The sequence below is a fragment of the Bidens hawaiensis genome, unplaced genomic scaffold (assembly GCF_021521415.1).
Source record: "Bidens hawaiensis isolate Kalapana, Puna unplaced genomic scaffold, B.hawaiensis_p1.1 tig00002507_1, whole genome shotgun sequence".
Classification (NCBI taxonomy): domain Eukaryota; kingdom Viridiplantae; phylum Streptophyta; class Magnoliopsida; order Asterales; family Asteraceae; genus Bidens; species Bidens hawaiensis.
In genome coordinates, this window is record NW_027491137.1 from 728005 (window position 1) to 743054 (window position 15050).

The 15050-nt window shown below is 34.7% G+C and overlaps 1 pseudogene across 1 annotated transcript; it reads left to right on the forward strand.

The window, feature by feature from the left end:
* The first annotated feature begins 487 nt into the window (after positions 1 to 487).
* Positions 488 to 4298, forward strand: LOC143619720 (protein GAMETE CELL DEFECTIVE 1, mitochondrial pseudogene; annotated as a pseudogene). The gene is made up of 3 exons (XR_013151228.1): positions 488 to 1019; positions 3793 to 3982; positions 4065 to 4298. The product of XR_013151228.1 is annotated as a protein GAMETE CELL DEFECTIVE 1, mitochondrial pseudogene (transcript).
* The last annotated feature ends 10752 nt before the right edge of the window (positions 4299 to 15050 follow it).

Here is a 15050-nt window from a genome sequence, read left to right on the forward strand (position 1 = left end):
TATTAACTGACACAAACAGATGAATATTGGCCTATAAATTTATTACTCATTTTACTCATGGTTTTCTTCATTAATAGTGGTTCATTGAGATTCATTGGCTTAATGATTGGAAGGATTGGGTTCAAATACAGTCGTCTAACAGCATTGGAACCGTCTACGATGTTGGATTTTAGGTTTTTGCTTTTCGATTTTAGAACTTTTGTTCAGATCATCGTCTCTTTTTATTTTTCATGGTGTTTATTGTTTATTTTCGTCATTGTGTCTTTTTCCCTCAACATTGTGTTATATCTTGTGATCCATTGTGTCTTTGTACCTTTCCAAGATTTAGGAACCTGTGTAGGATAACTTAACCCATGATTGGAATCGAGTGTGTAGGTAGATCAATTCTGTTATGATAGTACATGCTGGCTTTATATCTATACTTTTATCAGGTATGAGTTTTTGATAACACAAACCGCAAGTGTAGACTTAAGGCATACTTAGTGAAATGCAATCATTCAGGCGTGTGCTATTCCAGCTGTCTCTAAATGCAAGATTAAAAACCGCCACTTATAATTTCCTGTCAAGCACTCGGTTTCTGTCAACTAAAGGTGAAGTGATTGGGGATCTGAATCCACATGGTGAAGTGGCCTTACCAAAGACCATTTTGATGGCGAGGTTACTGCTGGTGGTGTAAGAGGGAAGGCATTAGATCCGTCACATGAGGATGATTTAGAAAAGATAAGGAAACTGGCAGCTGCAGCTTCGCACAGAGATGGTGAATTTGCAAGTAAATGGAAAGATAGGATGCGTGAAACTAGCGTGTTGATGAAGCAGGTGATCGAGCCCGGGGTGAGAGGCGTGTATTTGAAGGATTCAGAAAAGGCTAAATGTACCAGCTTCATAAGGAGAATCCGAAGGCGAAAGATTATAGGATTATGAGACAAAGGCTGCATGCTATTTTATGGTTGAAAGAAGATGAAGAGAAAATGGAAACCGTTGGATGATTCTGTTGAGCAGTTGCTTGACAATTTCCCCGAGTAAGTTCTTTTGTTGATTGTGATCACCAAAATCAGTTTTCTGTTATGAACTAGTTTTTTACCCGGCGCGGGGCAGATTGCTAAAACCCGGGTGGTAGTGAAACCCAAACGTTGTCGGTCCCGGGTGTTGAGGGCGTAAGTCGACGAGAATTCAGTTTTTTCAATTACGTGCGTTATGGAATCGAAACTAAAACAAAGAAAACGGAAAAATAAAAATTAAGGACCAATGGGGTGGCATCGGTCGGTAAAACTCGGGCGTCGGTAAAACCTGAGCATTGTCGATTCCGACCGTTGAGGCGATTAGTCTAGGCAAATTTAGTCGGTCTCCGTTACATTTGTTACGGTACCATAACTAAAATAAAAAAGCAAAAACAAAAGCAAAATTTTCATTTGATCAGTTTTCATTGCGTTCATTATGTTATCGCAACTAAAACAAAATGCGATGAGTCTACGCGAATTCGGTCGGTTTTCGTCATGTTTGTTACGGTACATAAACTAAAAAAATGGCATTCCATCAATTTATGTTATGTTCATAACGGTATCAAAACTATTAGCAAAATGCCTTCAGCCACTGAGGTGCCGTCAAGTGACCCAATGAGAACACTTACGGCACCAAAGTTGTAATTTGTATATATTAGTAATATGAGGTGTTAAAAGTAATAATATTATTCTAAAACAAATTAACCTATTATTATTTATTTTAAATATAAAAATCAATAAAGTTTTGGATATGAATTATCCATGCTAGAAAATACGAAATCGAAAGATACTAGAAATAGTGAATTGGGAGTGGATATGAAAGTATGCCAATGTTAACGATATAAATTAAGAAAAATAAATTTTCAACTTTGATTTTTTTATATGTTTTCTTAAACCAGATAATGTTGGATTTTTAAATGACCAGATAAAAAAAAAAGACTATTTTGCATTTTATAATACAAATAGGGAGGTAATTGATCTACATAGGCTTATAAATGAACCGGACAAAAATGAACAATTAAACTAAGGGCTTTCTCTTGTTTTTGTTCTTGTTCTGTTTGTTTATGTTTGTGTTTGTTTATGTTCGTTTGTTAATAGTAGTGGCGGACCTAGCTAATGAGGAGGGGCAGCCTCCGCTACCTCTCAACGTTTCGCCGGTAATGTAAAAAAAATTTTTTAGTTGATTTTCATGTTTCATTACCCCTGAAAAAAAAAGATAACGCTACGGCGTTACCGGCGTTACCCCTATGTATTTTAAGCCCAACCAATTTAATACTTAAACCCAACAAAAACCCACTTAAATTATAAAGCCCAAACCAAAAAAACCCAATAACCCAAATAATCCTTTTAAGTTTAACAATAAAAAAAAAGACCGGATATTGTGAACACAGACACACAGCCGACAGCTCTCTGTCTCTCTAGACTCTGCTCACTACACACCACCAGTTCACCACGGTTGCCGCCACCTCCACTTCCGTCCGCCACCAGCCACCTCCTGACCTCACTCAACCACTCCACCTCCGACCTCTCCTTTCCGGTAAGATTTCTTGTATTTAGGGATTTACGGTTATGTTTAAATTGGAGTTAATTTGGAATTTAGGGTTTATGTTTAAATTGGAATTGATTAGGTTTTTAAGGTTATATTTAAATTGAAATTAATTAGGGATTTAGCCTTTAGTTTTACGTGTAAATTAGAATGGATATTAGGTTTTTGGTTCAAATTTTGTTTAGGAAACTTTGAAGATGAGTAAACAACCTCTTATTAGCAACTTTTTTAAACGTCAAAGAAAAGAAAACGATGACATCGGTTTATCACCAAGTTTAAATATTCCAACTTTAAGTTCAAATATGTGCGACTCTTTTATTTTCTTATTTAATTAAATATTTTGTTTATCAATATTTTTGTTGAGTAACTTTAAAACTACTCATTAACAATATGTGTTTGATCTGATCAAAAGATATCAATAAAATCATTGTATTAGTAAGTTAATAAGTTTGAATAATTTTCAATATCATTAAGTAAACAAGTTTAGGTTATTTTGATGCGCCCATTATAAACCAACTTGTTTTGATCTGCCATTGCAGATGGGTTAACCGGGCATTGGTACGCTAGTAACACGAAGCCGAGCCGGGGACGCGCCAAACATGTAACCAGACACCTGCACGAGCAAAACATGTTACTAGGCTCCGCTACGTGCGAAAGGTAGTCAGGCCCCCTAAACGCGAAACCAGTAAAAAAATTTTTCTCAATGTACGTTTAAAAAAAAATTTACGCTACCCCTGAAATTAGTTTCTAAATCCGTCACTGGTTAATAGTATAAAGAACAATGGACATAAACGAATGAATATAACTGAGCATAGATAAACAAACATAACCGAGCGAATTTCATTTAAAATTAAACATGAACTCAATCAGTCGGGCCTAAAAATGACAAAAGTAGATTTAGTTGTAGCGGATGTAAAATAAATAACGGAATTGTATAACAAACTTAAACATATTTTAATGAACAAATATAAATGAAGGTAAAGGAAAGAACTTAAATAAGCGTGAATGAACGAGCATTCACAAACATAAATGAAAGAGCGAAACATGTGTTCATGTTTGTTCATTTTGTAAATAAACGAACTTTCTGACGAACAATTCTCAGATGATTCAATGAACGTTCTGTTCTTTTACAGGCTTGAATGTAGATCTATCCTAACTTCTGCTACATATTTATACAATAACATTTAGGCGTCTATAATATATATTTTTATTTTTGTTTACTTTGATGGTATTATTGTTATTTTGCAGATTTTTCGAGTGGCACGATAGAGAACTTCATGTCGCGACTTTACCATATAAACCAGACTTCAAAGTGATGCCCGAGGGTTGGGACGGGACCATCAAGGACCCGGATAAGGTGCTATATGAGATATCAATGGAAGAAGAAGAGGTTTTATATCAAGAGTTCCTTGAGAGGTTCATCTTCAATAAGCAGAAGGTAACCTTAAAAAACAATCTTATTCTCAGACATCAGCTGTCTTTTTGGAGATGTTAATGCTGTTTTGTTGTTTCATTAGCAGATGGATTATAGAGTGAAGGTTCACAAATACAGCAGAAGACGCACGTCTGAGGGGTGGGAAATTACGGTTGAGAAAATGGGGCCTCGCGGGAAGCGTGGGGATGGTGGTGGGTGGAAGTTTAAGAGTTTAGCAGACGGGTCCACTCGACCACTTAATGACTATGAGAAGATGTTTGCAAAACGAGAGAAGCCTCGCAGGCGACGCAAGATTCTAACCCAAAGTAAAACTGTCTGATGAGATTGAGTGGTGTTGTTTTTGTTGTGTAGACAGTTTGGTTTCTTGATTAATAATACGGTCCCTTTTGTTTTTGTCAAATGTAGTGGGATACTGGACATGTCATCATTAATGTCTTTGTTGCGATATTTTGTTAAGTCATAGGTTAAGGTTGTGCTAACTGCCAAGGCTGAAATATTGGAGAGAGTGGTAGAATTAGGTCATTCCATTTAATAAAGGGTGGCATAAAGTGTTCGAGTGTGACAATAATAATAATTAAAAAGGAAGAAAAAGAGAGAATAAAATGCATAATTTGAGTGACATAAAATACCCATTGCCCTACTTTGGGTATGTCGCATGTAGCATGGGACAATTTTCATCAATTTTCATTATCTGTTCTGTTTTTGTTTTATATTTTTTCCTCCTAGGGGTTTATTTTGTGAAATTATATTACAAATTTTCATTATTTGTTATGCTTGTTTTCTCTCCTAAAACTTCAACCAAAGATGTGGTTAGTAAAGGTGGCGGCGACAACTAAGGCGGGTGGCGTCTATCGATGAATGCATGCTAGCGGTTATATAGACGATGATGAGTTTAAGAAATATCTAAAGAGCATTTATAGAATTATAAAAGAAAACGTACCAAGTTTATAAAAGAAAAGTGTTAAAAAAACAATGTTTTTATGTTATTTAAATTGTGCATGTGTGATTCACTAAATTATAATCATATACATTTATACTTTCAAACAACTTTGATTATTGGTAATAATTATGTTTACTTAAATCAATAATAGATTGTACTCAAATTTATAAAGGTTCACACTGGAAAATGTAAAAAGAAAAGTTTATTTAATTTACATCACGTATTTAGTCATAATATCTCTATTACCATAATAACACGTTCAAAGACATGAAGGTCGACGAAGGAAGCTAGGTTTGGAGAGTTCAAGTCAAGGAAGAGAGCAAACCAGGGATCACAAACAAGATCTAATGTGGCATTCGTCAAATTTGGTTTAACAATTTGTTTTTCATTTTATGTACCCGTTTGTAATTAGATTCTCTTATGCAATAAAACCATCGAATTAATTTTTTTTACTTTGTCTTTATTACGTTTGTGTTTCGTTGCATTTTGATTTAATTATTTATTCGTAGACCTTTAATGTATCGTACTTATGCATTTTAAGCCCTCTAATCATAATTTTTACCCTTCTTGATTAGCAAGACAAACTCCAACGACCATTCTGCAAATAACCCAAACCTTTCTCCCTTTCTTCCCAACCCCGTCGCTACACCGACAACCCCCTTTTTTCCGGTTTAGATTCAAAATTGACCTGTGAAATCAGGAATTGATTGATTATTAATCAACACGCTCCATCTCGTTATGGCATACTTCGTTAATTGACAGCTAATTAACAAATCAAATTGAATTCAATTTCATTAACTCCATATTCGGTATGACTTTGATCTTGTATCACTATAGATACGATAAAAACTCAATTAATTAGTCCTATGCCATCCTCTCATAGTTCCGAAGATAAGCCCTCATTCAATTACAACATTGAAGCTTTCCAGAATCGTTTTTGGGTTCAAGTTCTAAGTCGGAACCCTATCTCTCATTTCTCCCTCTATTAAATCTTGTAAACGGTAATTGTTGCATGTTTCTGGTTCGGTATTACACGAGGAATCAAAGCCCTCTCTCAATATCATATGATAGAGGGCTATCAATCTCCAATTAAAGAATTGTTTAAATTAGGGTTCATGGTGATTTGGGGATAATTAAAACGGTTAAATAACTATTTATTTCCTCGTATCCTAACCAGGTTAGCCACCGGCCCAGTTGGCTGGTGCATACTTGTTAAAACACTAAACCGGTGTCACACCCCGACTTAGGGCCTAGAAGTGTGACCAATAGTTGGTACCTGTTTTGTAAATGTATCACAGTTTTGGGTTAATTTTAGCGGAAGACTTAATGGTTTAATATAATTTTAATTTATATTGAAAATTTACTTGGGAATTAAATATCCAAGTTGAAAGTTTACAAAATATTGTTATTTAATATTACAAGGATTTGTATATAAAAAACTGAGCCATCAAGCAGACTTCTATCTCCGGGATGACTCTAATCCTTGTATCTAGTAATCATCAAACTTAGTTACCTGCAAGTGAGATTAAAATACATCAGCTATATGCTGGTGAATCGTTATGTAACAACTCGGTTTTCCAGGTATGAATCTATATCTATTACCCGACCCGTTTTATGTTCGGGGAATCTTAACAATGAAAAATATCACGTTTATCGAGAAAAATTGATACAATTTATATTTATTTATTATATTTGTGTAACTTTGAAATATATACACTTTTAACCCAAAGTACAGACTTTAACCCTCTTTTGTATCCACATCAAATCTCCAGGGATTAAATTTCAACTTTTACATGTCATCTTTATAACCCATACCCGTAACTAGTAACCCACGACCCGTTAACCCGTACCCATTAAGTTAACTTGTACCACAATTAACGTTCTAAACTCGGAATTGAATCATGTCTTTGATTTATCTTATCATTATCGGCCTAACCATCATATTTAATTTGGAAACGAGATCAAACTAAATGTATATTGAATTATTAACCAAACCGACTTAAGCCCACTCGTAAATTGTTACCTACGTATGATAATAACTCAATTAAACGCTTCCTCACCATCTATATAATCAGGCGACCTACACCCCTAACCCTAATTGCAGTTATTTTGGCCGTACCCTGCTATCTGATTCCGTCCTTGCCGTCGGCGACGGGTTCATCATTCTTATTGGTTCCGTATTATTTTGTCACACCCCGATCCAGGGCCTAGAGGTGTGACCAGCAATTGGTACCTGTTTTGTAAATATATCAGAGTAGCGGGTTCATTTTAGCGGAAGTCTTTATATATATTAAAATATTAATTTACATTATCAAAATTACTCGGGAATTAAACACCCGAGTTTCAGTTTTACAAAACAGTGTTATTAATAATACAAGGATTCATGATGTTCAAAAACGAGCCATCTCGAGCGATCTTCTATGACTCCAATCCTTGTATACATTTACAGTCATCTAATTACCTGCAAGGGTGGGAAAAACACGTCAGCTATATGCTGGTGAAACGTTGACTCGATAAAACATTATAACAGTCGTTAAATACAAACATAGTTTTCTGTTTCACAAACTCAGCAGGAATGCCTGTCCATCCCCGGGATTTGTACCACTGCCTTACACACACAATTCAAAGTTTCCCCGAGTATATAGCCCCTGTTCGGAGACAACCTTCCCCTAGGCTATGTAACCCTTATGTAGAACTGGTTATGACTGACTTGGTTTTGTATGCCAATTATCAGTTATGTTTGGATCCAGACACATGTGTATTCGGTCTGAGTTGCTTTTTATTATCTATTTTGTATTATAACGATTTTAGAGATTATATCTCATGCAAAAATTTATCAGACTCTTTGTAATAAACAACCAGTCTATTACAAGAGTAAAATCAGTTCAGACAGAAAAAGGTTAACGTGTTCACCTTGTATAATCAGTAGGTACTATCAACCTCTTTAACTTCAGTATGCTATTCACCTATATTCATAATAGGTATGCATAAGTACCTAATTGGTATTATTCAACAGACTTTAAGTCAGTTTCAGTTTTAGCAGACTCGAGGTCTGATCAGCTGACTCTTAGGTCTAACCTAACCTTAGTATAGTTATAGACGTTTTATGAAAATACTTTTGGATTTACAAATGACGTTTGGAACAGCACGCTTTGGCCTAATAAAGGATATCAAGTTGGCAAACTTCTCCAGGTAAGCAAACGGGTCCCGCGGTTGATTGGGATGTATACGAATTGCTTTCCTTAGGCCAGAAGAGTCTACTAATGATACCCCCCTTCCAGTTACTACATGCCCATCAAAATAATAGTTTTGATAACATTACTTCACGTGGAAGCAATGTCTTTGCTTTAAAAAACATTAATTGGAAAATAATTACAATTTAACGACTATACCCTTTACTAAGCTATATCTTATGTATTTAAAGTAACTAGTAAAGTAACTTAACCTTAATCCTACCTTAATCGGCTCGGCGGGATTTAAGAACTTAAGAAATCAACAGCAATCCAGCTTGTACTTTGTTTACAAGATCAGCAGCTCGTTAAACAGCGTAACGACACCTTGTTTCTTCACGAAAACAACCCTCAGCACCCTAGAACACCCTTGGCATGATTACCTAGGTTAAGTGTGTGAAATGAGATTGAATTTGGGATGAATGGGACTGAACCCGTAGCTGCCCTTTTATAGCTGAGTTTTGCAGACCATTGTGTAGCACGATGGCCTTTTCCCCAAGGCCGTCGCGTAGCGCGACGCCGCAATTAATCAGATGCTGCCACGTGTTGACACGTGGTTGGCCACGTGTCTCGGGTTACTTAACCTGGTCATCGCGTAGCGCGATGGACCAGTTGGGTTTGGCCGTCGGGTAGCGCGGCGCCCCCCTTTTTCTTGAACTGTGTGATTCTCTGTCGCGTAGCGCGAAGAAGTTCATCTGGACACCATTGAGTAGCGCGATGAGTCTCAAAACTCAAAACTCAAAATTTTCATTTTCAGTCCTTTAACTTTCAGAATTGGCATTTTTAGCCTAAAATTAGATGGGGTATTTTCACAGTGTTACATATTTTTAGGTAATTGAAACATCTATAATGCTCTTCGATCATTAATAATCAAAAACCCTAACCTTAATTACACGAACATTGAACGAATTGATCAATTTGAGAATCTAGGGTTCATAATCAATTTTGCTACAAAGGGGTTCTGTATATATATGACTGGTTTCATTCTGTTAACAACTGACACACCAGCGTAACTGGCTGGTGTGTGTGTGTGTTCAGCCCTTCAGGCCGGCCATGGCGCGGGTTCGAGTCCCGGCCAGGCCTTATTTTTGGTATTTTATTTATTTATTGTTTTTAATTTATTTTAATTATTTATAATATATTATAAATTAATATTAAATATTCAATAAACAATATTAAAACCGACATCATGAGTAAATGTTTTGTGTCAATTAGTCTCGTGACGTGTTTTCGTGTGTCTATGTATATGTGTGTGTGTGTGTGTGTGTATATATGTTATTAATAATAATAAATCATCATTATTTTATTTAAAGCCCGACACTAATATTGAGGATTTTCGTTGTTAAGTTGTTTTTATAAATTTACTCATATTTATATATATAAATATATACATAATATTATTATTCGTTTTGAACAAACCATAATGAACGTATTAAACATATTGAAGGTATAAATTATATTTTTACCATCGATTTTCGTTAAGGATTCTAAGATATAAATGTTATGATAATATTATACTTAAACGTTTATAGTAGATCTCATATCATATTTATTTAAACTACTTGTACGTAAACTCGATTTTATAACGAACAATGATTTATATAATCAAATAATAATAATAACAATAATTAGTAGAGATCAATCGTTCAATCCATAAAGTACCCGACCATAAATATAACTCCAATCATATCGCAATCCTAAATTCATCATACGCGTTACATCATTTATAGTTCGTTCATAATATGATATTATTTAATTAGGGTTCTTGTCGGTAATCCTCGAAGAGCGTGATTTTCATTTTGTTGTCGTAATCACTCCTGTTTGGTTTATTCGATCAGGTGAGTTTATCATTCCCCTATTTTACTCGATTTTCATAAACGTTTTGGGGACATATGCGTACGTATTCATATTTTCATACTATATATATTCAAGCAAATGCATATGTGTTATCGTGAAGTGATTTAATCAAACATACGTGCTATTTGCTTACTTGTGTTACCATTCAATCAATCGTATATTGGGATTACTATTCAATCAATCGTATAGCGGGTGTTCCTGCTGGTGACCAATGCCTGATTCGCTTGGCAATGGTCTACGTACTTGTTTGTGTTTTGATTATACTTACTGCACTTATCACGTTATGCTTATTTATTGTATTGTGTCAAAACTGGTGATATTCTCACTCAACTTTATGTTGACAAAAAAAAACTCCATTTATACGCATATGTAGGTTGATTGTATTGAAGATCGAAGTTTGGACACGTAGACGAGACTTTAGGATATAATCGAGTTAACATTTATTTGAGTTTATGTTTGTATGTTTAAATTGTTTATTGTATTTGGTTGTTGTATGTATAAATGTAATTAAATAATTAATTAGATATTGTCACCTTTAACCTTGATAGTATATTCGAGCTGTGAGCAATCGGATCACGCCCCGACATTTCCGCCTTAGGTTGGGGTGTGATACGTTATGACTCTAAAAATATTTAAATAACAATCATAATACAAATATAGTTTTCTTGACAAGCTCAGCAAATATATTGCTATACCTGGTATATGTAACATTGCCTTACACACACAAGTCTCCGAGCCACGTAGCCCATACCGGAGAAACAGTATATGACCATTAGCCCGCGGCCACGTAGCCTTTGTCTGTTTAGGCTTAACGGTTATGTTTGGATCCAGACACATGTGTATTCGGTTTGAGTTGGTTTATTCTCTAATTTGTATTACAATGTTTTAGAAATCACGTAATCTTATGCAAATATTTGACTAACTCAATAAGATAAACAACCTGTCTATCTTATAGAGTATAAATATGTTTGACTGTTTATAAATGTTTAACGTATTCACTTGTACCGATGATGTGATTGTTTGAAAACCTTTCTTGATTGCGACTGATCGTTAACCTATAAACAAATAGGTTTGAATGATCACCTTAATGGTGTTTTCTTGATTAGACTGAAGACTTTAAGTTTGGTTTTTAACCTTGATTAGGTTTATGAATGTATTGAAATCATGATTGTATTAGTGTGACGTTTGATATAGCATGCTTTTGGCCTAATAGGGTTTATCACGTTGGCAAACTTCTCCAGGTAAGTAAACGGGTCCCGCGGTTGATTGGGATGTGTACAAATTACTTACCTTAGGCAAGAAGAGTCTACTAATGATATCTCCCTTCCAGTTACTACATGCCTGTCAAAATATAGTTTTGTATAACATTATATTTATAAAAATAATGTTTGACTGAAATTTGTTCGTGAATGCTTTCGAAAATACTTTTAAGGTTAAAGGTCATAGGCTTTGACTGAGTCTAAGCTATCTATAATATAATTGAAACAACTTAAACTTAGATTCTACCTTAGTGAATGCTCGGGATACTTATGCTAAAGCAGAATACTTGCTTAATTGGCAGAACTTCACTCCCAACTCGCTTATCTGCTCTACAGCTCGTTATAACTTCAATACTTGCACAAACTTCAAGAAAACAGGGCCTCGGAACTATATAGCAGTCGGGCACGTACTCTAATGCTAACTATGTGAAAGTGATGGTGAATGAGGGATGAATGAGCTTCAAACCAGTAGCCCTCCTTTTATAGTTGAGTTTTAGAGACCGTCGCGTAGCGCGATGCCCTTTTCCCTTAGGCCTTCGCTTAGCGCGATGCCGCAATTGATGAGGTGATGCCACGTGTTGACACGTGGTTGGCCACGTGCCCTGATTACTTAATAAGGTTTCGCGTAGGGCGATGCCTCTCTGATTCTGGGTCGTCGCGTAGCGCGGCGCCCCCTTTTTTCTAATTTCTGGGAATCTGCATCGCGTAGCGCGATGATCTTGTTTATATGCCGATTGCGTAGCGCGATGGGTCTAGAAAACCAAAATTTTCATTTCCAGCCCTCTAGGTTTCAGAATTGTCAATTTTGGCCCAAAATTGGATAGGGTATTCTCGAGATGTTACAACCGGCCTGGGGCGCGGTTTCGAGTCCCTCAGGTTCGTTTTACTGATGTTTTTTGTATTTATTGCTTTTAAATCTTATTTTTATATTACTATTTTATTATATTAAAATTAATATAATTTCTAACTAGTTTAACCAAACCGAACTCCATTCAACTTTTAAAATAGATTTCGTTTAATGTTTTCGTGTGTGTGTGTGTATAGTTATGTTTTAATGGTTAAATTTATAGATTTTGTTTATAAATCAATTGTGACTTTTAAGAATAATTAAACCAATAAAATTTTAATTACACTTTTATCAATATTTTATATAAAATATACTTAATGCTTTAACGACCCCCAAATCCGTTATATCGTATTTCATTTTTTTTCGCTAGGATATTTATTTTATTTGTACCTTAAAACTTAGGACCAATTGTTAGGACTTCTCACGGAACTAACTAGTCGCTTTAGCCATTATCGTATTCCTCATTTCAAATGAGTTTTCATAACCCATTTGAAATCCTTATTATATTTTTGGGGTGTAGCATGCTATTAGTTTTTCAACGATAGTTATGTTATCAAGTTTCAAACCGATTCGCGGTGGTGTCGAACATGTTAATATTATCTTTCTTTATCGTTTATGATTATCATACGTGTGTTATGTGCAATGTGTTTGTCGCTTTATGGTTGGTATATCAAAAATTAAACATCGAAGTGACAGGTTCTGACGGTACATATCCACGCTGCCTATATGTCATGTTAGACTAAATGGTGGTTATCATTCCCCCGGCTCCGCGACTTTGGTGGGGAGAGTGGAGGGCTATTTACATATTTGTTATCATTTACGCTATGAACGGTATTATTACATGGGACATGTGAATCGAGCAAGTTTTGTATTATATATATATTTTTGAATTCATGAATTCTCACCAACTTCAATGTCGACAAAATATATTATTTTTAACGTGCTACAGGTTGAATCGATGGCTTGCTAAGGTGAAGATCATTAGTATACCATAAGTTATTTAAATAAAGAGCTTATTTGTTATTCGATGAAGCGTTTATTGTTTCCTTTTTATTTATGAACAATTGTGTACTTGTGATGTTATGAAATGAAATAAATATAATTATTGTCACCATAATAGTGTTATGAGTTTATGAGTGATATGTACGTTGAACCCGGGTGTACTCCGCTTAAAGCCTGGGTGTTTTAGAATGGTATCAGAGTCGTAACTATAAGATATGTTGTTAGACATAGCGACCTAGTATAGTTATAGTTTATTTTAGGTCCCAAAATTTGCGTGTATACCCTGTGTGCTATGTGTCCGCACTTTTATTTAAATTTAATTCATATGCTTGAAGTTATAATTATAATATTTTATAACATCTCTTTTACACATATTCACATACAAACTCTAAGGCTTATGCCTAAATCATTTTATAATCTTTTGGATTTTTTTTTACGATTTTGTAACGTTTGAAGTAATGACTTGTGTTTTGATATTTTAATTTTGAGTTCACCTTAAATACGGTTTTACGTGATGAGTATGTAGTAAGTGGAAGAGGGACACACTTTTTTTTCGAACCCTTGACACCAAGGTTTATAAAACCTAAGGATAAACAACGCGCATAAATCCCAATCAGCCGCGGGACCCGATTGCTTATCTGGAGTTCGAAAAGGGTGCTGGAACTTATTAGGCCAAAGCATACCATACCAAACACCATACGGACCCCAACTTTAAGTCGTCAAACTTGACCATTTTCCTTTGTGAATAGAAAATGGTTACACTCCTATTCTTAAAATTGCATGCAAGTTATGGTGGTTCATACAACGTATGATTCAAAAGATTCAATTGTTTATGATGTGGTTTTAATTGGAAAATTCGACAAGTCATGGTGATACATGAACACTTGAATTTTTCAATTTACGAATATTAAGGTGTATTAGAAAGATCATGGTGATACATGAATATTCTAATTTTAATTTAACGTAGTTTTCATGGGATTTCTGTTCTGTTAGTTCAAATGCTTTATATCTCATCAAGATCTTCATTTGTTAACTCATACTCGTATTATTCTTATGATACCATAACTATCGATGAAAAACTAATAACATGCTACACCCCAAAAATATAATGAGGATTTAAAATGGGTTATGAAAACTCACTTGAAATGAGGAATACGGTAATTAGAAGACAATAATGGTTAAAGCAAACTAGTTTGTTCTGCGAGAAGTCTCGACAATTGGTCCTAAATTTAAAGGTACAAATAAAATAAATATCCTAACAAAAAAGAAAATAAAATACGATATAACGGATTTGAGGATCATTAAAGTGTTAAGTATATTTTATATAAAATATTGATAAAAGTGTAATTAAAATTTTATTGGTTTAATTATTCTTAAAAGGTCATAATTGATTTCTAAACGACATCTATAAGTTTAACAATTAAAATATAAATATATATATATATATATATATATATGCGAAAATATCAAACGAAATCTATTTTAAATTAAAAGTTTAACGGGGTTCGGTTTGGTTAAACTAGTGAGAAGTTATAATAATTTTAATATAATAAAATATTAATATTAAAATAAGAATTAAAAGAAATAAATACAAAAAAATTTTCAAAATCGGGTCTGAGGGACTCAAACTCGCGCCCAGGCCGGCTCAGTGTTTTTAACATGTATGCAACAGCCAACTGAGCTTGTGGCTAACCTGAGTAGGATACGAGAAAACTGTTATTGTACGAAAACTCAACCAACGGAAGATGAGTATCCCAGTTACCACCAAAATCAAGCATACAAGTTCTTAGCATATCATCAAAGGTTTGAATGGTTTGTTCAGACTGACCATCCGTTTGAGGATGATAAGCAGTGTTAAGATCTAGATGGTTTTTCAAAGCGGTTTGAAGCGATTTCCAAAAGTGAGACAAAAAACAACCATCACGGTTAGTGATAA